This window comes from Schistocerca nitens, chromosome 2 (assembly GCF_023898315.1).
Source record: "Schistocerca nitens isolate TAMUIC-IGC-003100 chromosome 2, iqSchNite1.1, whole genome shotgun sequence".
Taxonomy (NCBI): Eukaryota; Metazoa; Arthropoda; class Insecta; order Orthoptera; family Acrididae; genus Schistocerca; species Schistocerca nitens.
In genome coordinates this window covers 1,058,246,315-1,058,273,684 of record NC_064615.1, presented here as the reverse complement: position 1 = coordinate 1,058,273,684, position 27,370 = coordinate 1,058,246,315, and the positions used below count along the sequence as shown (strand labels likewise).

At 44.7% G+C, this 27,370-nt stretch overlaps 1 long non-coding RNA gene across 1 annotated transcript in view; it reads left to right on the top strand.

Annotated features, from left to right (window-relative positions):
* Positions 1-18,816: 18,816 nt before the first annotated feature.
* The window catches only part of LOC126234786 (uncharacterized), a 514,880-nt gene continuing 506,326 nt past the window's right edge, over positions 18,817-27,370 (top strand). The window contains exon 1 of the long non-coding RNA XR_007544773.1: positions 18,817-18,866. This is a non-coding gene — a long non-coding RNA (uncharacterized LOC126234786). The remainder of the gene's footprint in view (positions 18,867-27,370) is intronic.

Sequence of the window (27,370 nt, the reverse complement as noted above, 5' to 3'; positions counted from 1 at the left end):
CTACCCTGGCCAGCAAGATCTCCGGATCTGTCCCCCATTGAGCATGTTTGGGACTGGATGAAGCGTCGTCTGACGCGGTCTGCACGTCCAGCACGAACGCTGGTCCAACTGAGGCGCCAGGTGGAAATGGCATGGCAAGCCGTTCCACAGGACTACATCCAGCATCTCTACGATCGTCTCCATGAGAGAATAGCAGCCTGCATTGCTGCGAAAGGTGGATATACACTGTACTAGTGCCGACATTGTGCATGCTCTGTTGCCTGTGTCTATGTGCCTGTGGTTCTGTCAGTGTGATCATGTGATGTATCTGACCCCAGGAATGTGTCAATAAAGTTTCTCCTTCCTGGGACAATGAATTCACGGTGTTCTTATTTCAATTTCCAGGAGTGTAGTAGTGATGAAGAGTTGGCTGACGTTAAGACATTAGTCAGGAAGGATCAATACGCAAAGAAGTAGATACGGAAGTACTAAGGAATGGTGAGATACACTTGAAGTTCTCTAAGGCTGTAGATACAGCAATAAGGAATAGCGCAGTAGGCAGTGCAGTTGAAGAAGAATGGACATCTTTAAAAAGGGCCATGACGGAAGATGGTAAGGAAAACATAGGTACAAAGAAGGAAACTGAGAAGAAACCATGGGTAACACAAGAAATGCTTCAACTTATCGGTGAAAGGAGAAAGTACAAAAATGTTCCGGGAAACTCAGGAATAGAGAAATACAAGTCGCTGAGGAGTGAAATAAATAGGAAGTGCAGGGAAGCTAAGACGAAATGACTGCAGAAAAAATGTGAAGACATCGAAAAAGATATGATTGTCGGGAGGACAGACTCAGCATACAGGAAAGTCAAAACAACCTTCGGTGACATTAAAAGCAAGGGTGATAACATTAAGAGTTCAACGAGAATTCCACTGTTAAATGGAGAGGAGAGAGCGGATAGATGGAAAGAATACATTGAAAGCCTTTATGAGGGGGAAAATTTGTCTAATGTGATAGAAGAGAGAGGATTCGGTTTAGAAGAGGTAGGGGAGCCATTACTAAAATCAGAATTTCAAAGAGCTTTGGTGGACTTAAGATCAAATAAGGCAGCAGGGATAGATAACATTCCATCAGAATTTTTAAAATCATCGGGGAAAGTGGCAACAAAACGACTATTCACGTTGGTGTGTAGAAGGTATGAGTCTGGCGACATACCATATGACTTTCGGAAAGCATCATCCACACAATTCCGAAGCCGGCAATAGCTGACAATTGCGAGAATTAGCGCACAATCAGCTTAACACTGATGCATCCAATTTGCTTACAAGAATAATATACAGAAGAATGGAAAAGAAAATTTAGGATGTATTAGATGACGATCAGTTTGTCTTTAGGGAAGGTAAAGGCACGAGAGAGGCAATTCTGACGTTACGGCTAATAATGGAAGCAAGACTAAAGAAAAATCAAGACACGTTAATAGGATTTGTCGACCTGAAAAATCGTTCGACAATGTAAAATGGTGCAAGATGTTCGACATTCTGAGAAAAGTAGTCGTAAGCTAGAGGGAGAGACGGTTCGTATACAATATGTACAAAAGCGAAGAGGGCATACTAAGAGTGGATGACCAAGAACGAAGTGTACGTATTAAAAAGGATATAAGACAAGCACTGTGACCTTTCGCCCGTACTGTTCAATCTGTACATCGAGGAAGCAGTGATGGAAAATGGTTCAAATGACTCTGAGCACTATGGGACTTAACTTCTGAGGTCATCAGTCCCCTAGAACTTAGATCTACTTAAACCTAACTAACCTAACGACATCACACACATCCATGCCCGAGGCAGGATTCGAACCTGCGACCGTAGCGGTCGCGAGATTCCAGACTGTAGTGCCTAGAAACGCTCGGCCACTCCGGCCGGCAGCAGTGATGGAAATAAAGGTTCATGAGTGGAATTAAAATTCAAGGTGAAAGGATATCTAAGTTTTTTTTAGCATATTGCGTCCCCGTCAGCAACTGTGATAGACTAATATTTTGAAGAATCAGCCTCAGTTGCACAAATTTTCTGGTCTTTACCAGGTTTCGGCTAAATTAATCTAGCCCTCTTCAAAAGCATAAATTTGCTGTAACATGTTTGAGTAAGGCACAGTCAGCATTAAAATTAAAAGCTATAGTACCGTGTTACCATGCCACATGAAAACTACTTCACGGAAGTCCAGCCCCGTACTTGCCACTTCCAACCGACCGCGTAGTGAAGAGATGCCGGGGCTGGACTTCAGTTAACTAGCTTTCATGCGACATGATACCACCGTACTATAGGTTTTAATTTTAATGTTGACTGTGCCTTACTCAGGCATGTTATAGTAATTTAATGCTTCAGAAGAAGGCTAAATTAATTTAGTTGAAACCCTTTTAAAGACCAGAAAATTTGTGCAACTGAGGGTGGTTTCTCAAAATATTTGAAAGGATATCAATGATTCACTTATGACATTGCTATCCTCAGTGAAAGTGAAGAAGAATTACATGATCTGGTGAACGGAGTGAACAGTCTAATGAGTACAGAGTATTGACTGAGACTGAATCGAAGAAAGACTTAGGTAGTGAGAAGTAGTAGAAATGATGACAGCGAGAAACTTATCAGGATTGATGGTCACATAGTAGACGAAGTTAAGGAATTCTGCCACCTGGGCAGTAAAATAACCAGTGACGGACGGAGCAAGAAGGACATCAAATTCGGACTAGCAGTGGCAAAAAGGGGCATTCCTGGCGAAAAGTTTACAAATATCAAATATCGGCCTTAATTTGACGAAGAAATTTCTGAGAATGTATGTCTGGAGTATAGCATTGTATGGTAGTGAAATCCGGAACAGAAGAGAATCTAAGCATTTGAGATGTGGTGCTACAGACGAATATTAAAAATTAGGTGGACTGATAAGGTAAGGAATGAGGAGGTTCTTCGCAAAACCAGGAAAGGAACATGTGGAAAACACTGATAAGGAGAGAGGACAGGATGATAGGACGTCTGTTGACACATGAGGATTTGACATCCATGGTACGAGAAGGAGCTGTAGAGGACAAAAACTGTAGAGGAAGACAGAAATTGGAATACATCTATCAAACAATTGAGGACGTAGGTTGCCAGTGCTACTCTGAGATAAAGAGTGGAGTGGAATTCGTGGTTGGCCGCATGAAACCAGTCAGAAGACTGATGACAAAAAAAAAACAAAAACATAATGATGGCGGGCGTTATCGTAGCATCATTTCACGGAATATTCCTTGTCGCTGTTCTTGGACTGCGTCTGCAAGACGTCTCAGTTGCTGGCAACAAATGTCCGCAGTGATGGGTGCACCTCGGGGAGCAATTACCAGCTCACCACACTGCTGCTGTTCCACGAGATGCAAAACACTATCTTTTGAGGATGTGTACAGGTCCGGTGTTTTTCAAGAGACAATTGATGACGTCAAGCAGAGGTACGCATATATATATATATATATTTTTTTTTTTTGTTTGGGTTTAAGGGCGCTCAACTGCTGAGGTCATTAGCGCACAGTCACTGTTGTGAGAGCACATGGAATCTGGTAAAACTCAAGGGGATGGGGGGACACCAGAAGGACCTGACAAATATGCAGATAAAATAAGTAAAAAGGTTAAATGTCTTTGGACAAGCCAGTTAAAGTTATAAAACGCAGAATACGAGCAGCTGCTCGAGCGTCATCAGCTAAAACATCCGGTAAAGTAGATGGCAGGGACAGGACAACACTAAATTGACTAAAACGGGGACACGACAATAAAACATGGCGCACTGTTAATGCCTGACCACAACGGCACTGCGGGGCTGGGTCACCGGAGAGCAGGTAGCGGTGGCTAAACCGGCAATGCCCAATCCGCAACCTGGTCAGATGGACCTCCTCGCGCCGAGATGGTCGGGAGGATGTTGTCCAAGCAGTTGGGAGCGGTTTTACTGCCCGGAGCTTGTTTCCTTGGAGGGATGACCAAGCATCCCACCACAACGACACAAGCCTCTTACATACATCCCCACGAACGTCAGATGACGGGACACAATGGGAGGCTGGCCGAGGCAGGAGGACTGCAGCCTTGGCTGCAGCATCCGCAGCCTCATTCCCAGGCACTCCTACATGTCCGGGAACCCACAGAAAGCTGACAGAAGCACCATTATCAGCGAAAGAATGGAGGGACTGCTGTATCCGTTGAATCAAGGGATGGACCGGATAGGGAGCTCCAAGGCTCTGAAGAGCACTGAGTGAGTCAGAGCAGAGTACATACGATGAATGGCGCTGGCGGCGGGCATACTGAACGGCCTGATGGAGAGCAAAAAGCTCGGCCGTAAAGCTGGAACATTGGTCGAGGAGCCGGTATGTAAAGTTGGCGGCCCCGACGACAAAGGCACAGCCGACACCATCGTCAGTTTTGGAGCCATCGGTGTAAATAAAGGTGGGACCGGCAAGTCGAGCACGAAGTTCGACAAACCGTGAGCAATACACTGCAGCCGGAGTACCCTCCTTCGGGAGTGAGCTGAGGTCGAGATAAATATGAACCGGAGCCTGGAGCCAAGGTGGTGTCGGGCTCTCACCCTCTCTGAAGGTAGTAGGGAGGGCAAAATCCAATTGTCGAAGCAGGCGACGGAAGCGGACTCCGGGGGGCAGCAGGGCAGACACATACAACCCGTACTGAAGGTCGAGAGAATCGGCGAAGAAGAATCGGTGAAGAAGAATTACATGATCTGGTGAACGGAGTGAACAGTCTAATGAGTACAGAGTATGGACTGAGACTGAATCGAAGAAAGACTTAGGTAGTGAGAAGTAGTAGAAATGATGACAGCGAGAAACTTATCAGGATTGATGGTCACATAGTAGACGAAGTTAAGGAATTCTGCCACCTGGGCAGTAAAATAACCAGTGACGGTCGGAGCAAGAAGGACATCAAATTCGGACTAGCAGTGGCAAAAAGGGGTGGTCGGGCATAGACAACAGCCGGCAGGCATACCGACACAGCAGTACGTCGCGCCGGTAGGTCAATGGTAACTCGGCAGCTTCAGCATAAAGACTCTCGACAGGACTAGTGTAGAAGGCTCCGGTCGCAAGACGTATCCCCCGATGGTGGATGGAGTTGAGCCGGCGTAAGAGGGATGGCCGAGCGGACGAGTAGACGAAGCTCCCATAATCGAGCATCGATCGGACTATGGAGCGATACAAGCGAAGCAGGACAGTGCGATCCGCTCCCCAAGATGAACCGCTAAGAACTCTGAGGACATTAAGGGAACGAGTACAACGGGCCGCCAAATAAGAGACATGTGGAGACCAACACAGTTTCCTGTCCAACGTGAGCCCTAGAAACTTAGTTCTGTCCACGAATGGGAGAACAACGGGACCGAGATGTAAGGATGGCGGAAGGAACGCTTTATATCGCCAAAAGTTGATACAAACCGTCTTCTCTTCAGAGAAGCGGAAGCCATTTGCCACGCTCCATGAGTAGAGGCTGTCTAGACAACGCTGAAGGCAGCGCTCCAGGAGGCATGTTCTCTGGGCACTGCAGTAGATCGCGAAGTCATCGACAAAGAGAGAGCCTGAGACATTAGGTGGAATGCAATCCATAATTGGATTGATCGCGATGGCAAAAAGGGCTACGCTCAAGACGGAGCACTGAGGCACTCCGTTCTCCTGGAGGAAGACGTCGGACAATACGGAACCCACACGTACCCTAAACTTTCGATCCGTTAAAAAGGAATCAATAAAAAGGGGCAGGCGACCGCGTAGGCCCCACCTGTGCATAGTGCGGAGGATACCTCCTCTCCAACAGGTATCATAAGCCTTCTCCAAGTCGAAGAACACGGCTACCGTTTGGCGCCTTCGCAAAAAGTTGTTCATGATGAATGTCGACAAGGTCACAAGGTGGTCAACAGCGGAGCGGCGGCGACGAAAGCCGCATTGGACATTAGTAAGTAGCCGTCGAGATTCAAGAATCCAGACTAACCGAGCATTAACCATGCGCTCCATCACCTTACAGACACAGCTTGTAAGAGAAATGGGGCGGTAACTAGAAGGAAGGTGTCTATCCTTCCCGGGTTTGGGTATAGGAACAACAACGGCGTCACGCCAACGCATGGGGACTTGACCTACGGTCCAGACGCGATTGTAGGTACGAAGAAGGAAGCTTTTGCCCGCCGGAGAAAGGTGTGCCAGCATCTGAACGTGAATGGCATCTGGCCCCGGAGCAGAGGACCGGGACAGTGCAAGCGCACGTTCGAGTTCCCGCATAGTAAAGGGGGCATTATAAGTTTCCAGATTCAGCGAGTGGAAGGAAGGTCGCCGAGCCTCTTCTGCCTCTTTCCTGGGAAGGAAGGCAGGATGGTTATGGGCGGAGCTTGAAACCTCCGCGAAAAAGCGGCCAAAGGCGTTGGAGACAGCCACAGGATCAACAAGGACCTCATTACCTGAGGTCAGGCCAGGTACCGAGGAGTGGGCCTTAATGCCCGACAGCCGGCGCAGGCTACCCCAAACGACGGAAGAGGGAGTAAAACTGTTAAAGGAGCTGGTGAAAGAGGCCCAACATGCTTTTTTGCTGTCTTTGATGACTCTACGGCATTGTGCTCGGAGTCGTTTGTATTCAATACAATTCGCCAACGTAGGATGGCGGCGAAAGGTGCGTAAAAGCACGTCGTCGAGCACGGATAGCGTCCCTACAAGCCTCGTTCCACCAGCGGACGGAAACGCGACGTGAAGAAGAAGTAGTACAAGGAATGGAACGTTCGGCAGCATTGATGATAACAGCCGTGAGGTATTCGACCTGACTGTCACAACTGGGAAAATTGTGGTCCGGAAAGGTCGCCAGGAAGGAGTAAAGTCCCCAGTCAGCTTTCAGTATGTTCCAGCTCGAAGGACGTGGGGATGGGGTGTGGTGCAGGAGACGAACGACACAGGGGAAGTGGTCGCTCGAATAGGTGTCAGAAAGGACATACCACTCGAACCGACGGGCAAGAGTGGTAGAACAGATCGAGAGGTCCAAGTGGGAGTAGGTATGAGTAGAGTCCGAGAGGAAAGTCGGGGCGCCAGTATTGAGGCAGACAAGATTGAGATGGTTGAAGACATCCGCCAAGAGTGAGCCTCTTTGACAGGATGCAGGAGAGCCCCAAAGGGGATGATGGGCATTGAAGTCGCCAAACAATAAAAACGGCGGGGGAAGCTGAACGATTAGGTGCATCATGTCAGCCCGACTAACAGCAGATGACGATGGAGTGAAGATGGTACAAACTGAAAAAGTAAAAGCAGAAAGAGTAATGCGGACAGCTATTGCTTGGAGTGGGGTGGTCAATGGGATGGTATGGTAATAGACATCGTCCCGAACGAGCAACATGACCCCACCATGAGCTGGGACACCGTCCACAGGGGTGAGGTCATACCGCTCCGAGGTATAGTGGGTAAAGGCAATACGGTCAGTCGGGCGCAACTTGGTTTCCTGGAGACCAAGGACGAGCGGACAGTGCAGGCGGAGGAGCAGTTGTAATTCCTCCCGATTAGAGCGAATACCTCTTATGTTCCAATGAAACAACGCCATCGCTAGTCAAAAAGTTGGGGGAACGAGACGGGGGAAGAGCTGGTCACCTCGACGGCCGCGGAGGGCCAGGTTGCGAGGGAACAACGCTACAACCGACGGGAGGCGGATCCGGTTCCATCGACTCGTCGCCAGCTGCGGCCGCTGTCCCTGGTTGTGTAGGAGGGGCAGCATCGTTTGCCGACGAAAGGCCAGCTGAGCGCCTGGCAGCAGAGCGTCCCGGCGAAACTGAGGACGGCCGGGAGCAGCGACTCACGGATGGAGCGTCAGACGAAACGCGCCGGGGTAGAGAAGGGGATAGAGACTTCTTCTTGGAGGCCTTCTTGGAAGGCCGAGGAGGCACAGGGATGGTGGGCTGGACCCGAAGAAGGTCCTCACGCGCGGGGTCCGTTTTGGAACGCCGGACCTCGGAAGCTGGGGTCCGGAACGTTTCCCCGATTGACGCCTGAGAAGAGGATCGCTTCTCAGGCGGCGTGGTGGCAGGAGGAGGAGGAAGGGTGGCCCCTGGGGCAGAGGGGGTGGGGGCCACGGGGGAGGAGGATTTGGAAGGGAGGGATTTGGGAGGCGGAGGCAGAGCCCCCTGATGGGCGGAGGAGGCGGAGGGGGGACAGGATAGGGGTGAGGATACAGCGGAAGGGGTGGACACAACTGAGGCAAACGAAGTGGTCAATGGCACGGGATGGAGGCGGTCATACTTCTTCCTGGCCTCAGAATAAGAGAGCCGATCCAAAGTTTTGATTTCTCGTATCTTCTTCTTCTGATATGCAGGGCAGTCTGAGGATCTAGGCGAGTGGACGCCAGGACAATTAATGCACCGAGGTTGTGGGGTGCATGTATGTTCCTCACGAAGAGGACGTCCACAATCGCCACAAAGGGGCTCAGCCTCACACCGTGACGACATGTGCCCAAAGCGCAAACACCTAAAACAGCGCATAGGAGGCAGGACGTAAGGTCGCACGTCACACCGGTAGCACATCACCTTTACCTTCTCCGGGAGAACGTCCCCCTCGAAGGCGAGGATAAAGGCCCCGGTGTCGATGCGACGGTCTTTGGGGCCGCGCTGGACTCGCCGGACGACATGCACGCCTCGGCGCTCCAGGTTGGCCCTGAGCTCCTCATCAGATTGTAGCAGGAGGTCACGATGAAAAATAACCCCCTGCGTTCTATTTAGTGCCAGATGTGGGACAATGGATACTGGGATGTCCCCTAGTCGGTCGCACGCCTGGAGCGCCGCCGACTGTGTGGCGGAGGTGGTCTTGATAAGAACGGACCCTGAACGCATCTTGCTGAGAGCCTCGATTTCCCCGAAGATGTCCTCAATGTGCTGAACAAAGAACATGGGCTTGGAGGTGGCGAATGTCCCCCCATCGGTTCGAGAACAGACCAAATAGCGGGGGAAGTACTTCGCCCCAAGCCGGCGGGCCTGTCCCTCCTCCCATGGAGTGGCCAAGGGGGAAAGGGCAGGAGAACCAGAACTAGAAACGGTACCTTTTCTTTTGAAAGACTCGGCCGCAGAGCGACCTGATACGTATTGACGTTTCATCTGCGAAACGTCCGCCCCGATACCACCCACTCCGACCAGGGGCTCTCCCCACGGGCGCCACCCAGCCGCAGCAAGGGCCACCTGGCAGGATGACCATTGCCGGGAGTCCTGATGCCCCAAGGAGACGGGCATCTACTCCTTGGCCGACGTGGGGAGGGTGCAGCTCAGGTATCGGCAGTACGATCCCTGTGTTGTCAGGGGGCTACAACCTAGAGGGTACATGACGACCCCACCACAACGGGCTGGCTACCGTGCTGGATTTCTGGTGCCATGGAAAGTCCATCATGATCGCTGGTGCAGATGGAGATGCACTATGGGCGTAACTTGGACAACCCATCAGGCGTTTAGGCCCAATTTGAGGAATAGTGGGTATGGTTACAACGCCGGTGCAATGCTGAGTGCCAAGGTCTTAGTGCACTTAGGACCAGTGGTATTCCACGTAAGGTGTCCTTCCCCAAAAGGCTCGTACTTCTGTAGAATTTTGAAAAATGGAGGTCAAACCCCAAGGGGGACCATCACATGAAAGGCCGAAACGGTTGAAACTCCTTTTAGTCGCCTCTTACGACAGGCAGGAATACCTCGGGCCTATTCTTACCCCGGACCCGTAGGGGGGAGGTACACATATTGCCGTCCGATGATTTTTGTGATATTTGGTTAGAGGACTTTTAAACATTCCGCAGTGCGTACAAATGTCGCGCCATGGTGAATGATCACAGTTGGTCAAATTTTCCGTCGTGTACAGTCGACCCCTCGCCTTTTCGTTATGCTGATCCGCACAGCATTAAAGTCTGCTATACAGTATAACAGGCAAGGCGACGAAGTGCTACCAACATACTACGCACAGGCGTGAAATTGAAAAAAAACTATCCGAAATTTTGTCAGAATGTTTTCAATCTTGTGTAAGACTATATTAATGCCGATTAGTGTGTTAAACACAACACTGAAGTATAAGATATAAATGAATGAAGAAACGCTAATTAGTATGAACTGTACTAATAAGTATGAATTTCAGCTTATCTAGGGAACGTTACTGTTTTAGTAAGATAAAGTACCCCAGATTGTTATGAATTAGCGAAATATTATGCGCTTCGGCCGCAAAACGGTCTGTGTCAACATTCAGACCAGTCATACTGTATTAACGTTGCTGACCTACCAAGAAAGTGTGCAAATTTAGCAATGTGTGAAGATTCATAACGAAATTCAGTTAAAAATCTTTCAGTGCCAAACATAAGTCAATTCAGTTATAGACAGAAGCGGAAAAAGCGGGCAATAACAAGTATGAAATTCTACAAAAATTTCATATTGACATCCACAGGGCGCCGGTACAGAATAAAGGTAGCAATAAAACGTAGAAGGGCCGCTCGAATTTCTTAAAATTGCTTAAATGATAGTCTATCTGCCTCCATCGAGATCAGAAATGAAAACAAACCAGACCTCCCTTGCAGTAGCAAACACCTTTCACTACACTAGCAGACAACCCAGGCAAACAGCCCTCTATTATTACCCCAGACATGAATAAGCCGGCAATTTCGCAATGAAAATAGCAAACTGATCTGCAGTTTCTGTTGCATAGAGCTTTCTGAACTCAAAAACATGAATTTTCTACCTGTATGTCACCGCTTATGTGACAATCATTCGGAATGTTTATCGAAATAACAAATAACTGTTGTTAGCGAGTATATTTAGTAGGATAATTCTGTACCACCCCAGTAAATAAACGGCGACATAGCTGCCAAACGTATTCTACAATATTTCGGGTTCTCCATTAGACTCGCCACAGCCAGAAAACGTTCATTAACCGAAGTGATTCTTAAGCTAGCTAGTAATGGAAATGCTCGCACTTCTAAAACGCGGTGACATTAATACTGGGATCTGAATTACCACGTGAATAGGCAAATGGATTTTATTTGCATTCCAGTAAACGTGGTTTGGATCGAAAGCGTAGCTACGATTAATATGCTGATGTATCGACTGCAACTAGAACATTTCGAATAAAGAGTAGAGCTAATTATTTATGCGGCCCTCATCTTCAGTAACTGTCGTAGCTATTTTCGTTGTTAGGATTTCGTCTACTAAATCGGTAAAAATGGAACCCTACTAGTCTCACTTTCTTGACCGTCTATCTGTTTACCCAACCCTTAAAACCCGTTTACCTCGAGTACGCGTAGATATAATAAGCGGAAATGCATCACGCTTCCTGCGGTATACCGTCTCTTGGTAGTGTAAAAAAGTGAGCTATGTCAACGCAATCTAAAGATACCGCTGTTTATGTAAACGAAATTTACGCGGAAGGCCAAGAAATGGCTCTAAGAACTATGCGACCAAACTGCGTAGGTCATCAGCCCCCTAGACCTAAAACTACTTAAACCTACCTACCCTAAACACATATCCATGACCGGGGAAGGATTCGAACTGGTGGCGCAAGCCGCCACGCGGTTCATGACTGAAGTGCCTAGAACAACTCGGCCACTGCACCTGGTCTAACCCTTTTCACCTGCTTATCGGGCCTGCCCTAATGAATTTCGGATCCGTTCGTGCGGACCACATTGCCTGATTCATTGTGGTTTCATATCAAGGAACTGTAATTGTTTTTTGCTTCCTTTTAATGAACTCCTTTTTTGGTAAACCTGAATCATTTGTCGTATTTTAGTCAAATACACACTATAGTTGTTTGTTGCAAGCCTATTTTAAGGACTGTCGCGTTCGAATCTTTGAAGAGGTTGTTATGTAACTTCTATTGGTGATATATTATCGTGCTTCTCTTATTGAAACTGGCTCTAAATGTTTCAGCAATAGTGACCAATGGTATACAAAAATAGCATATTTTGAAAAGAGAATACCATTTGTTGTAAATTTAAAGCTTCTTACTTCATGTTCCCATGAATGAGCTCTTGGAGAGTTGAGAGCACCTATTTGATAACGCTTTTACCTTCCGTCACTGAAATATTTGATAACATTATTGATCATTTATCTGTAATTGTTCTTAAATGTTTTTTTCTAATTATACAGTTTTGTTTAACACATTAAGGTCCTGCTGAACAGATTTATTAAGCTATTTTGGTTGAGGAGTGTTAATTATTGATAACAATGATGTTCAGTCCTTATTTTGCCCGGTCCTTTCCCTACCAGGCAACTTTACGCCAGTAGTGCGTACCAACAAGCACTGGTCTCAAAATATCTGACCAGTTAGAATGTTGGAGGGAAAAAGCGTACTATTCAGTTCTAAGGCGGACCCGCAGAAACCTTTTATGTCACTTAAATATTTGGACTATAAAACAGTTTATAAAATCCTTATCAGAAAATGGTGACGTCTTAAATTCTCTGACTGTTACTGCTTGTATCAGATACTGAGATGAAAGAAAGGGATTTACGTCAGCCCTGATATTCGGAAACTAATGAAAGACGAAAAATTTGAAGATAAAATGAAAGATATTTAAAGATTATCCTGGATGTCCGGTTGTCCACAAGTTTCTTGGTAAATGTGAAGTCCTTGATCAGTAAAAAACATGCTGAATAACCTCAAAATGTTGTCTACCACAACGAGCTTGAAACAGCACTTTCTGGACTCCCGCGTCAGCTGTTTTATAGGAGATCTATGTGTTATAACCAGGAATAACACAATAACCTCTTCAGTCTGGTTTATTAAATCACAAATCACTTTTTAACAATTATGTTAGCCAAGCGTCTACACAGGCTCACACTCAGAAGTAATGCATAATTAAAGTTTGGTTATACCAATGTACGAATGTGCATGGTGGGGTGCACGTCCCGTAATTATTCCCAAGTCCAGTCTCTCCAAGTGAAGTCGCAAGATTTTCCGCCGAGCAGCCAGGTAAACTCGAGTGGTGCGGCGAGTCCTCCACAAGCAGCTGGAACACGGCGTACTGCACTTCCCGATGAGAACTGTCGTTTCCGGCGGCGGCCGGGTTTATATAAGGCTTGCTAGTTAATGCAGCCGTCGGCTGGGGTCGCTGTTTTCCAGGGAAAACCAATCTCAATGTTTCCTGGCGTAGCCAATTGCTGTATGCTGACAAAAGCGCGCGCGCGAAGGCGGCCAGCGATGGTGGCCACGAGCCGCCCGGAGAAGTGCGGCCAGCGATGTATTTCTCGGCCACGTAAGGGAGCGTGCGTGTAAAGACGGCCAGCGATGGAAGCAGCGGGCAACCCAGAGAAGTGCGGCCAGCGATGTATTTGGCGGCCGCGTACTGGAGCGCGTTGTTCGGTTTTTTGTTAGAAGTGGTGTATACCACACTATGTACTGTGAGTGAGGAAGAGGGGGCAAGGCTCAGCCAAGACATTAAACAAACGGGAAAAGGGTACCATAACCGATGGGAAGTCACCAAGGTACCTCACTACTGCATGGTACTACACAGTTTTGTTAGGTTGCAAGTGGTATTCTGAGATGAAGAGATTGCCGCAGGAGAAATATTCGTGGAGGACCGCGTCAAACCAGTCAGAAGGTTGATGACTCAAAAAGATAGTGTTTGGTACGGATTTTCTGGATCTTCGTCACTATTTGTGAAAAAAGCGGTATGTGATTGAGGGAAATTCTCACCATTTTTGAACTTAGCGTGTCAAAAATCCATAGAATAACCTAAAATATCTAAGACCAAATGAAATGATCGTGTTGCATTGACGGTAGGGAGTCTCCACCTGTAGTCAGACTCGCTGACCACACAGCCAAGGGGGCTGACATTTAAGAACAAACTGCAAAGTATAAATTTGCGCACCTCTGTTATTTCAGAAATTCCGAAGGAATGTTATCCGTGTCTTCTGGCTTGTCTGGTCGCAATTTTCCTAGCCTCCGTTAAACTGTGACTCTAATAATGAATTACTTATATTTTTCGTATGCTTTGTGAAAATTTAAAAATCCATCGCTCTGTTTGCCGAGTAGTTTGCCAGGCACTCTTACTGGTGTACAAGGCACGAGAAGGAGGCAAGTGTGGCGCCGTGCCGTGCTGCGTTATGCAAACCGAAGTCGTGTCACCAGATGTGGGTCACGCACAGGCGGATAAGACGCCCTGAGGTTTTATCGCCTGCGACGCAATGCAATTACGGGCATAAATTGGCTTCGCATGAATATGCGGTGGAAGAAGCAGCGCCTTACCATATGGTATATGGCACTGCATTCTGATCCACAGATAACGAAGTCGCTCTGATTAAGCACACTTTGTTACAACTTTATGTTAAACGCTGAAAGTGAGAATTGGAAACTCAGCTTGTACTTAAGTAACGGAATAAATTCTGGGAAAACTATTTCCCATAAGGCACTTGTGGCGTTTCTACTAGCGTATAAGCTCTTACGTCTATCGGTGCAGGAGTTTCATCAACCAAGTGTGTAAGTAGGCTGTCTAGGTTTTTATGTTGGTAACCCCACGTAGCGCCCTGTATGAAAACTATGTAAGTAGGCTGTTTAGCTTTTTATGATGGTAACGCCACGTAGCGCTCTGTATGAAAATCACTGACTGTGCTGTGTGCAGTCTGTGGCTGGTTTGCATTGTTGGAATTTTTGCTATTGTAGTGTTTGGCAGTTGGATGTGAACAGTGCGTAGCGTTGCGCAGTTGGAGGTGAGTCGCCAGCAGTGGTGGATGTGGGGAGAGAGATGGCCGAATTCTGAGAGTGGACGATCTGGACGTGTGTCCGTCAGTATAAGGATATTTGTAAGACTTGATGTAATGAACTGATATGTATATTATGACTTTTGAACACTATTAAGGTAATCACATTGTTTGTTCTCTACCAAAATCTTTCATTTGCTAACTAAGCCTATCAGTAGTTAGTGCCTTCAGTAGTTAGAATCTTTTATTTAGCTGACAGTATTGGCGCTCGCTGTATTGCAGTAGTTCGAGTAACGAAGATTTTGGTGAGGTAAGTGATTCATGTAAGGTATAGGTTATTGTTAGTCAGGGCCATTCTTCTGTGGGAATTATTGAAAGTCAGATTGCGTTCTGCCACAAATATTGTGTGTCAATTTAGTGATGATCAGAATAAGTAAAGAGAGAAATGTCTGAGTACGTTCAGTTTTGCTCAACCCTCCATGAACCATGGACCTTGCCGTTGGTGGGGAGGTTTGCGTGCCTCAGAGATACAGATGGCCGTACCGTAGGTGCAACCACAACGGAGTGGTATCTGTTGAGAAGCCAGACAAACGAGTTGTTCCTGAAGAGGGGCAGCAGCCTTTTCAGTAGTTGCAGGGGCAACAGTCTGGATGATTGACTGATTTGGCCTTGTAACACTGACTAAAACGGCCTTGCTGTGCTGGTACTGCGAACGGCTGAAAGCAAGGGGAAACTACGACCGTAAATTTTCCCGAGGGCATGCAGCTTTACTGTATGGTTAAGCATGCACAGGATAGGGTAGCATGGAGAGCTGCAGCAAACCAGTCTCAGGACTGAAGACCACAACAAACAACAAGAGGTTTACCAGCACAGTCATTTATAATTTTTCCAAAGGGGATGTGCAAGGGGCCTGAGGAAATGTGAGTCCTTCGAGATGTCACCGACTCAGACAGAAGGCTCACTAAATGGGACTTTAACAGTAATTCCCTAAAAATTACGATTTTACTAATCGTTGATGAACCCTGACTTGTGTCAATGAAATCAGACTAATCAGAAGAAGATGAGGGGAAAAAATTCGTAACTATGAGTATCACCAGCAGCGAAAACAGAAACATACCTAACATCGGTATCCTGTACTTGAATTGACCCATGTAGGTTAACTGAGGAACAGGACACTAGTATTACCAACAGCGAAAAGAACTACATGTACACTCAACAATCGTGTATTTCGGGACACACTCACACCACCGAACAAATTCAGTAATTAAGAGAGATATTTGTAAATAAATAATTGTAGATAACATGTCTACACCCATAACGACAGTCTGGTCCTCCTTATTCATTGGAACAGCTGAAACCATACCCCGAAACGAACAAAAAACAAACATCTCAAAATTGCCCCGAATGAAAAATAACTCTCCCCAACTATCTAAAAACTGCTCAGAAAGAAATTTAAAATCTATGAGGCATTACCCTATAGACTACTAATACCATAAGTTCAAATGAAGAAAATTAAAATATTTATACAATTTTTTTAAAACGACTACCAACTACGAAACATGTAAACGATTTTTTTTAATGTTACATTCATTTAATAAAATATAAGATTGTCTCTCGGTTTACCGAGATAACAAATTTATTATCTATGGCTCAGAAAGAAATTACCACCCATGACTTAAATATGAAGTCATTGGTCATATCACACTAGTTGTATCGCATGCTTCCGTTGACCCCGAAAAACACCCAGTTAAGTTTCACGGCCACCGAATTAACTGCCCTCAAATCAGTAACAATAATGTTTCTGCGGGAGCAAGAGACCACGCAGTGAAGTGTAAATCAGTGAACTGATTTTGAGAGGTTGATGTTTATTTTTCTTTAGAGCTGTACTTCCGAGTGGAAGCTAAATAAGTATAGGCCTCGAAGTATATGTGGGTTTAACTTCTGACCTGCACTTTCAATTAAGTTCAAATAACGACAGCCTACGTCGTAACCATTGAACAGAAGTCACTCAAGTCAAAACTACTCATGGCTTAGAGCAGAATCCAAAATCAACATTGCTATATGTTCCGGTAACGAAAATATCAAAGTGCCATTTAAAATAAAAAATGAATTTCCTTACAACATTCGAGAAGAAATACACAGTTTAGTGTGACGCAATGTAGATAAGTACGTAAGCCATTTAAACTTAGCACCCTCTTTTATTTTTATTCTTTTACGTAAGTTCAATCTTTGGCCATTGCGATTATGTGCTCTTTGATGCCTGCCACATTCTCGCACATCCGTCGGCTATCCGCTGTTGACAGCTCTATGCTCAGTCCACTGGAAGTAATACGACAACGATGCCCAGTGATGCACATCGTGCTCTCTGCATCATCGTTCACAATGATTAAACACGGAATTTCCGCCATTATGGACCATGACTGCACTCTCAGCTGTCTCATAGAGTACTACGAATTTTCAAAATAAAAATAAGAAATCAACATATATTATCCTGGTCGGTTCTATTTGTGTCCTAATTTCATTTGACAACCTTAACTGTGAATTTTAATGGTATATTTTTGAGAGTCTAATTGTTGGGCTGCATTTCCGTTGTTGACTTATTTACTAATCATTATTATTAGCAGCTTGTGGCAGTAAAGCAAATGCGCAACGACGACGTTCTACAACGAGTTATAGAGCCTTGGACGAGGCAGAGATTCCTGCTGAACTTTTATTAGATGTCGGATTATCGGAGTTCAGTGATTAGGAGTTGGATCACGTAGAAGTTGAAGAGTCAAATGAAGAAGAATCGGAGGACGATGAACAAACAAACCATGCAGGTAACGCTCGAAATAAATATGTTCAAGTTCTGTTATAGCATATCTTCTAGACGCTCCAAGGCAATGTGAAAAGGAGTTTGTCAACATAATCCATGAACCTAAGGAAATGACAACTCCTGGGAAAGTAACCACTATATGTGAATCATTCAAGAAATTTTCATTTATAAAAGTGTTAGGAAAATAGTTGACCACATAAATGATGCAGCTGAACGAAAGCAACTGTATCTTTCGCTAATGATTCTGAAAAATAATGCTTTATTGGGAATTTTAATTGGAGTTTACCAGGACACTAACTTTTCATTATCTGATTTACGGCTAAATTTATTGGGTAGAGAAACTGTGAGTAAAACAAGAGCTAATCAACTATTGGGGGTTCTTCGTTTTGATGATAGGGGCACCAGCGAAGAAAGGCGTATAAGGGATAAATTTGTGCCACTGCACGAAGTATTTCAGGAATTTAATGAAATATTCTCTAGGTATTCCGGAAGTGGACCGCACGATACAATTCTAAGTATTTTGAGAGGATGTTGACTATTTAAAGCTCAGAGACAAGCCTGAGAAATATGGTATAATTGTTTAAATTCTCGTTAGTGCAACTGAAAGATACACAATAAAAATAAAAGCGTTTGCTGCAAAAGACAGTAGACCTGTCTGTGAACGAGGTCTCTTTTAGATTTTGAAGAGACTAATGGAGCCAATAAAGAACACAGACTACAACATCACACCTGATCGTTCCTACACTTCTGTGTAATTGGCGGATATTCTGTATGCAGATTACAAACTTACCCTAGGCAGTTAACCGTAGTCGTCCAAGTTTGCATTCATTATTTTAACACAGGCAGTGTTTGCCCTTGGCAGGTGCGCCGTGTAACCTAAACTACCTTGGTGCTCCTAGAGAGATCATCATATCAGTGTGATCACCCAGAGCTTAAGAGGGGCCTGTAGATCGAGTATAGCAACATCGAGTATAGCAACATCGAGTATAGCAACATATAAATAAAACCAGTAAATAAAGCTGCTTCATAGAAGACGTAATCTCCGTTGTGACGACAACCTCGCTGCTGGCTTTGCCGCGACATCCGCTGGTAGTCCAGTGACCCGCGTGTCGCGGTCCGCGGGGACTGCGCTGCAGACGGACCGGGGAGTCGCACCGCCACCCCCGCCGCCTCCACCTGCGCGCCGCCACCGCCACCGCCGCCGCCGCCGCCGCCGCCGCCACCGCCGCCCCACGCCGGGCGTGCGCCGTGCGCCGTGCCGCGGGGGCGGGCCGCGAGGGCCGCCTCTCGCTGCCGCCGCGCAGTGCGCCTCCAGCCCCCGGCCCAACGACACGCGCCGTGACGTCACACCGCCCGCCTCTGGACGCTTCATCCCTTCTCGCCGGCGACACCTGGCAGCCCGCAGGTAGGCGCCGTCGCCCTCCTCCGTATTCTCCAAATCTGTCTCCCTCGTGACATTTCAACAATATAAATTCGTAAGCTTGGGTGAAAGGAGTCCTTTTCAGTGCATCATTACAACGTTCTGTAAAATTAAGTAAATGGAAAAAAATCTAAAACGTTCCTGTTGGCTTTCAACGGCGTTATAAACGTCTACATCTGCACCTATGTTCCTCAAGTCACCGTATTATCGGTGGTGAGTGGGTGCTCTGTGTAGCGTTTTCACTTCAATCTTTCCTTGCTCCTTTGACGAACATTGCGCCGGATGAACAATTGTTCGAATGAAACCTTATAATCTCCATTCTCTCTAATTTTATCTTCCTTATCTTTTCACGAGATACACGTAAAGAGAAACAAGGTTGATTCTATAGGGAAGCACCGCCTCTGGCAATTCTGACAGATGAAACTGGCATTCTTGTAACGTCTGCCAACGTTTTAAATGGACATCTCCATGACGTTATCGTGTTACTAAACGGTCCTGTGACAAACCGCATAGCTCTTTTTGGGATCTTCTCTGCCTCTTCCATCAGTTCTTCCTGGTAAGGATCCACGACTTATGATCAATATTCAAGTACCAGCAGAGCGAGGATTTTGTAAATTATCTCCATCGTGGATGAATACACCTTCTGCGGATTAGAGCAATGAATATCAGTCTAACACGTGTCATTTGAGATTTGTTTTATGTGGTCGTTCCACTTAACCCTTTCAATGGCTTGCTGCTGTATGTGTTCCACGATAGGTTATCAGAGAACCAGAGGGAATTTGCTGCTTGTAATTGTTATGTATCAATGGCTCACTAGCAAAGGGGGGCCTACTAATGGTTTGTAGAATCTATGTGACTGTTATATGAAACACTCGAATTTGCGTTACACGAAACACTTCAATTTGCATATTGTGAAAAAGGCTTGTGATTGGGAATAATCTTCCAAAATGTCAACTCTCTATAACCGTACGACTCAAGTGCTTTTCTGAAAACATATAACGTGAATGAATACAGGATGTGTGATAATTAATGGCATAAAAGCATACAGTTGAAAGTACATGAGACTACAAGCAAAAAAGTCTCACTAAACATAGGGTCGAAAATGCATACCTTAAGGACTACGAGCAATTTTTCATCTTCGAAACTACGAAGTAAATCTCTTGTACTGCCAGTTCTTTGCTTTCCATATTTTGGGAAGAGGTAGTAAGGAACAAAATAAGAAAAAAATGTCAGCAAACATCTGCTCTAAAACACATACCTTAAAAGTTACGAGAACTTGATCCTTAGAAGACTTGTATTTCAAAGTAACAAAGTTGAACAAGTGCTCATAGCTCAATACAGGACGTATAATTATTAATGGCATAAACGCCTACATTTGAAAGTACACGATGCTAGAAGCATAAAAGCCTCAGTAAACATACGGTCGGAAATGCATGCCTTAAAAACTACGACCAATTTTACATCTTCGAAACTGAGAAACAAATCTCTTCTACTGCAAGTTATTTGCTTTCCATATTTTGGGAACTGGTAGTATGGACCAAAACAAGGAAAAAAATCTAGTAAAAATGTGCTCTAAAATGCATTACTTAAGAGCTATGAGCACTTGTTCCACTTTGTTACTTTGAAACACAACTCTTCTAAGGATCACGTTCTCGTAACTTTTAAGGTATGTGTTTTAGAGCACATGTTTGCTGACTTTTTTTTCTTATTGTGGTCATTACTACCTCTTCCCAAAATATGGAAAGCAAAGAACTGGCAGTAGAAGAGATTTATTTCGTAGTTTCGAAGATGAAAAATTGCTCGTAGTCCTTAAGGTATGTATTTTCGACGCTATGTTTACTCAGGCTTTTTTGCCTCTAGTATCGTGTACTTTCAACTGTACGCGTTTACACTTTTAATTATGATACATGCTGTATACACGATGAACATTCATTTCATTCCACTGGAAGATATAGGTCCCAAGTCTAAATACCAAAGGGAAATATATGTCTTACCCCACCCAGCGTTGGAAAACGAAACTGCGAGAAACATTTTTTTTCATATTCTTATTTCTAACCACGACATTAATTAAAATAACCTTATAGTAATGTCTTTCACCACGACAAAAATGTGGAAGTGAGTCAGATCGCTGCGTACTCATAGATCTTTTCTGATAGGGTCCCCAGAAAGATGAGTAATTTTCAAGTATCATTTTAAGGAGGCTCTTTTAAGATACCTCCCTCATGGGTGAACTACACTTCCTGAGGATTCTAACTACTGTCCTTACTGCGATATTTTTTTATGTGGTGGTTCCACTAAACTCTTTCACTGTAATGGGGTCCGATGTGTCCCACGATAGGATATCAGAGATCCAGTGGGAAATTCCTGCCTGTAGTTGCTATGCATCAATGGTCCATTGGTAAAGGAAAGCTTAGTAATGGTTTGCAGAATCGATTTGACTGTTACATGACACAATCGACTTTGTATCCAGTGGTAAAGGGCTTGTCATTTGGAATAATCAAGGGAAATGTCAAATATTTGTAAGTACAGGATGATCATTCATTTGGTTACCACTGGAACGCATAGGTCCCATATCAAAATTAGCACTGGGAAATGTGTGTCCAACCTCTCCACTGGTTGAGAAACGAAACGGCGGGAAACGTTTTTTATTCGTACTGTTACTTCTGACTACAGCGTTAATCAGAATAACCACATATTAATATCTTTCACCACGTAAAAAACTGAAAATTTGTCGAATCGCTGCGTACGCATACTGAAAGGTGTTTACTGAATGTTACTGCATCTAGTGATTATTCCCCATCGCGTAAGGGTGCCCCTCTTAGGAACTATATGAAGCTCTTCTTATTACTGTTCCATGACGCCAATCTACATTCCCATTCTCCCTATGTTGTGTATCGAATGGTTCTTCTGGCACCACAGTCATTCTGCATGTACATCTCCATCTACACTCCGCAAGCCAACTTAAGATGTGTGGCGGTGGGTAATTTGTCTACCAGGCTCAATTCAGCCTCTCGTGTTCCCTTCGCGAATAATTACTGGCAAGCTTCTGTGTGCACTCGAATCTTTCGAATTTTATCTACACAGTCTTTTCGCGAGATATACGCAGAAGGAAGCAATATATTTACTCTTGTAGAAATGAATGCTCTCGTAACTTTTTACAGTAAACCACACCGTGATGTAGAAGGCATCTCTTGCAGCGTCTGCCGTTTGAGTTGGTTTATCATTTCCGTGAAGCTTTCACCTGCTTACTTAATGAATATGAAACGCCCAGCTCTTCTTTTAGTTTTCTCCATTTCCTCTATCACTGCTATCTGGTACGGCTCCCAGATTAATGAGGAATATTCAAGTATTGGTCGAATAAGTGTTTCGTAAGTTACTCTGTTTCTTTAAGGGATATATTCACTGGGGATTGTTCCAATAAATCAGTCTGGCAGCTCCCTTACTCGAGATTGGGTTTTTGTAGTCATACCACTTCAAATCGCTCCGTACACGTAAGCCTAGTGCTAGGTATCTTTTGAAAGTTACTGCCTCCACAAATTGTCCTTCAATCCTACAATCACACAATAAAGGGCCTTTTTGTCTTTGAATTAGCAATATGCTACATTCGTTTTCCTGCACCATTCACGAATGGCGCGTGTGGTGAATGACTTTCGGTAAAATTTCCGGTTTTCGTTTTTATGCTCTTCGGTCCGTAGACGAATTTGATGCAGCTCTCCATTTTAACCTGTCCTGGGCAAGCCTCTCCATCTCTTCGAAACTTTTTTTTATATAATCTTCCTATCGTCATTTTGCGTCCTGCTTTATGGAGGGAGCGATGTTTAAGTACATGTGCTTGAATGACCAGAGTTTAAACTAAAAATTGTTCAAACTGACGTTCCCATAGTACTTGCTGCAACCTCTTTAGGGCGACCAGTTTCAATTGCCCGAAGTCGACAGTTACAGAGACAATTTAAAAGTAGTTTCCAATAGTAACTTTTAGTTTCTTAACAAAAGGATCTAGAAGAGAAAGTAGTTTGTTGACTTAATTTTCTTTTTACATACGCTCCGGTAGCCTTTCCCTAATGCACAGTATATCTCTCTTAGCGTGGAGTTTGATGACTGTAGTGGACTGACAAGGCAGCCAGTCCACAGTGACGGGTAACCGAAAGGCACGCGTGCACACACGCCGACTGGCGTTAAGTCTGAAACAGGATACGTGATGAAAGCTATAAAGAAAAGAACGGAGCTTCTCGTATACTTAACTTTAATTCATTGTGGTACATTTCTCTTGATAATACAAGTGAGACTCTCTCCAGATATGGTTAATGCGCCTTGCTCGGTCGTAGACATGGACTTAGCTGAAGGCTATTCTAACTGTCTCTCGGCAAATGAGAGAAAGGCTTCGTACGTGTAGTCGCTAGCAATGTCGTCCGTACAACTGGGGCGAGTGCTAGTAAGTCTCTCGAGACCTGCCGTGTGGTGGCGCTCGGTCTGCGATCACTGCCAGTGGCGACACGCGAGTCCGACATGTACTAATGGACCGCGGCCGATTTAAAGCTACCACCTAGCAAGTGTGGTGTCTGGCGGTGACACCACAATGACCATCACTGCAGTTCACACTAACGTGTAGTGGGTCTTTCACACACTCAGGATTGTTGGAGCAGAGCGCGATCGCAACGAGCGTCCTCACATCACATGTGCAGTATTCAGTTCGTGTTCACACCATCCTACAACAAAGCAGATTTCCCGCTGTCCTAAGCCAGCAGTCCGAGGGTGCAGAGTATTTTCTGGCCATCACCAGATTAAGTAAATTTACTTATAATTATCTTGCCTTTGCTATTATTTCTGAAGTTATAAAAGGGAAAAAATCACTACGGAGAAGATGGAAAAATGTGCCCTTGTAAACCATGTAACGCCTTCGTATGTAAATCTTTTAAAGGAGCTAAAAACTGAAAAAGAATACCGGTTTAACTATCTAAGACGAAAAGACGTACATAAGGAGATATGATACCGTAATGAGAAAATCGATAAGTGCTTCTGAAAGGCTTACAGTAACAGTGACATGTTTAACAACTGGTAGGAGCTATGCTCGTACGAATTCTGCTGCTGTGATGTCGCCCTCAGCGTTGAGTCTTATCTTTCCGGAAACCTGTGCCATACATAAAGCACTGAAGCACTTCAGCTGGTCTGTATATCTGGTCAGCGTCAGTTCAAGAAGTGCCAGACTTTTCACAGGTCGAACACAGGCAGTAACTCAGGCGAATGTGTTTCAAGTCGGCGATTCATTCACACTCATCGATTTGTCTCTGCAGACACTGTCTGTATAGAAAGAGCGATGCAAATAACTGAGCTTGTAAAGGATCTTAATGCGGACAAGGACAGGTCGGACAAGTGTTTTGCAAGCTGCTTGTACCGTGAATGAAATACACTTGCTTAAGATTCTTCCAATAAATCTCACCCCGGCATTTGATTTCCCCACAATTGGTTTCACGTCATCGCTCCACTTCAGGTCGCGTTGGAAGAACATTCCTTCTCATCTTACAGTTGTTATTACCTGTAGTGATTTGTCACCAATTGCGTAAACGAACAGGACTGTTCTCTTTCACCTGTTATTCGCCTATTACGCGCCTGTTTATGTACCTGTTTATGGTGAGGGTGTACTACATCGCGTAACAGTGTAAGGGAAAGAAAGTCCGTCTAAAGTAAAAAGTAGGTTCCGGCTTATTTCTGATTACAGGGGTTGCACATGTTGGTGAACACCACCAGAGAACTACTTAAGCAGGAGTAATGTATATGCTGCAGCTGACAAGTATCTCCCAAAAGGAACGACTCGTGTGTAAAACAGTTGAAGAATGTGACGGATTGAAAATTCGGAATACAAGCATGACACTCTATCTTGTGTGTTAGTTTGTTTCGTACAAATATTTCTTTTACTTTGGCCTTGGTGGCACTGTATCGAACAAGACTTACGATGAAAAACGTTTCATTCTCAAATCAGCGCTTCCTAGAAAACAATGAAAATGTCATTTTTAAAATATAATCATCCTCTTCACTTCCGTGTGAAACGTTCATCTATTGCACGATCCTTGCGTCGCTTTACGCAAATTTCACGCTTGCTACTTCGGAAAGATCAGGACAGATTTTATCCTCGATCTTCGTCCATTAAAAGAATGTCATCGCGTGTGCGAGAGTAGTAACGCAGCACGTAAGATGTTCTTGTTGTTGTTGTTGTTGTTGTTGTCTTCAGTCCTGAGAGTTGTTTGTTGCAGCTCTCCGTGATAATCTATCCTGTGCAAGCTCTTTCATCTCCCAGTACTTACTGCAACCTACATCCTTCTGAATCTGCTTAGTGTATTCATCTCTTGGTCTCCCTCTACGATTTTTACCCTCCACGCTGCCCTCCAATGCTATATTTGTGATCCCTTGATGCCTCATAACATGTCATACCAACCGATCCCTTCTTCTAGTCAAGTTGTGCCACAAACTTCTCTTCTCCCCAATCGTATTCAACACCTCCTCATTAGTTACGTGATCTACCCACCTAATCTTCAACATTCTTCTGTAGCACCACATTTCGAAAGCTTCTATTCTCTTCTTGTCCAAACTATTTATTGTCCATGTTTCACTTCCATACATGGCTACACTCCATACAAATACTTTCAGAAACGACCTCCTGACACTTAAATCTATACTCGATGTTAACAAATTTCTCTTCTTCAGAAACGATTTCCTTGCCATTGCCAGTCTAAATTTTATATCCTCTCTACTTCGACCATAATCAGTTATTTTGCTTCCCAAATAGCAAAACTCCTTTAGTACTTTAAGTGTCTGATTTCCTAATCTAATTCCCTCAGCATCACCCGACTTAATTCGACTAGATTCCATTATCCTTGTTTTGCTTTTGTTGATGTTCATCTTATATCCTCCTTTCAAGACACTGTCCATCCCAATTCAACTGCTCTTCCAAGTCCTTTGCTGTCTCTGACAGAATTACAATGTCATCAGCGAACCTCAAAGTTTAAATTTCTTCTCCCTGGATTTTAATACCTACTCCAAATTTTTCTTTTGTTTCCTTTACTGCTTGCTCAATATACAGATTGAACAACATCGGGGAGAGGCTACATCCCTGTCTCACTCCTTTCCCAACCACTGCTTCCCTTTCATGCCCCTCGACTCTTATAACTGCCATCTGGTTTCTGTACAAATTGTAAATAGCGTTTCGCTCCCTGTATTTTACCCCTACCACCTTTAGAATTTGAAAGACAGTATTCAACTCAACATTGTCAAAAGCTTTCTCTAAGTCTACAAATGCTAGAAACGTAGGTTTGCCTTTCCTTAATCTTTCTTCTAAGATAAGTCGTAAGGTCAGTATTGCCTCAAGTGTTCCAACATTTCTACGGAATCCAAACTGATCTTCCCCGAGGTCGGTTCTACCAGTTTTTCCATTCGTCTGGAAATAATTCTTGTTAGTATAGTGCAGCTGTGACTTATTAAACTGATAGTTCGGTAATTTTCACATCTGTCCACACCTGCTTTCTTTGGGATTGGAATTATATTCTTCTTGAAGTCTGTGGGTATTTCGCCTGTCTCGTACATCTTGGTCACCAGATGGTAGAGTTTTGTCAGGACTGCCTCTCCCAAGGCCGTCAGTAGTTCTAATGGAATGTTGTCTACTCCCAGGGCCTTGTTTTGACTCAGGTCTTTCAGTGCTCTGTCTAACACTTCACGCAGTATTGTATCTCCCATTTCATCTTCATCTACATCCTCTTCCATTTCCATAATATTGTCCTCAAGTACATCGTCCTTGTTTAGACCCTATATATACTCCTTCCACCTTTCTGCTTGCCCCTCTTTGCTTAGAACTGGGTTTCCATCTGAGCTTCTTGAACCAAGTGTTAGCTATGATTAAGTTATGCTCTGTGCCAAATTCTAACAGACGGCTTCCTCTTTCATTTCTTATCCCCAATCCATATTCACCTACTATGTTTCCTTCTCTCCCTTTTTCTACTGTCGAATTCCAGTCACCCATGACTATTAAATTTTCGTCTCCCTTCACTACCTGAATAATTTCTTTTATCTCATCATACATTTCTTCAATTTCTTCGTCATCTGCACAGCTAGTTGGCATATAAACTTGTACTACTGTAGTAGGCATGGGCTTCGTGTCTATCTTGGCCACTGTAATACGTTCACTATGCTGTTTGTAGTAGCTTACCCGCACTCCTATTTTTTATTCATTATTAAACCTACTCCTGCATTACCCCTATTTGATTTTGTATTTATAACCCTGTATTCACCTGACCAGAAGTCTTTTTCCTCCTGCCACCGAACTTCACTAATTCCCACTATATCTAACTTTAACCTATTCATTTCCCTTTTTAAATTATCTAACCTACCTGACCGATTAAGGGATCTGACATTCCAAGCTCCGATCCGTAGAATGCCAGTTTTCTTTCTCCTGTTAACGACGTCCTCTTTGAGTAGTCCCGGCCCGGAGATCCGAATAGGGG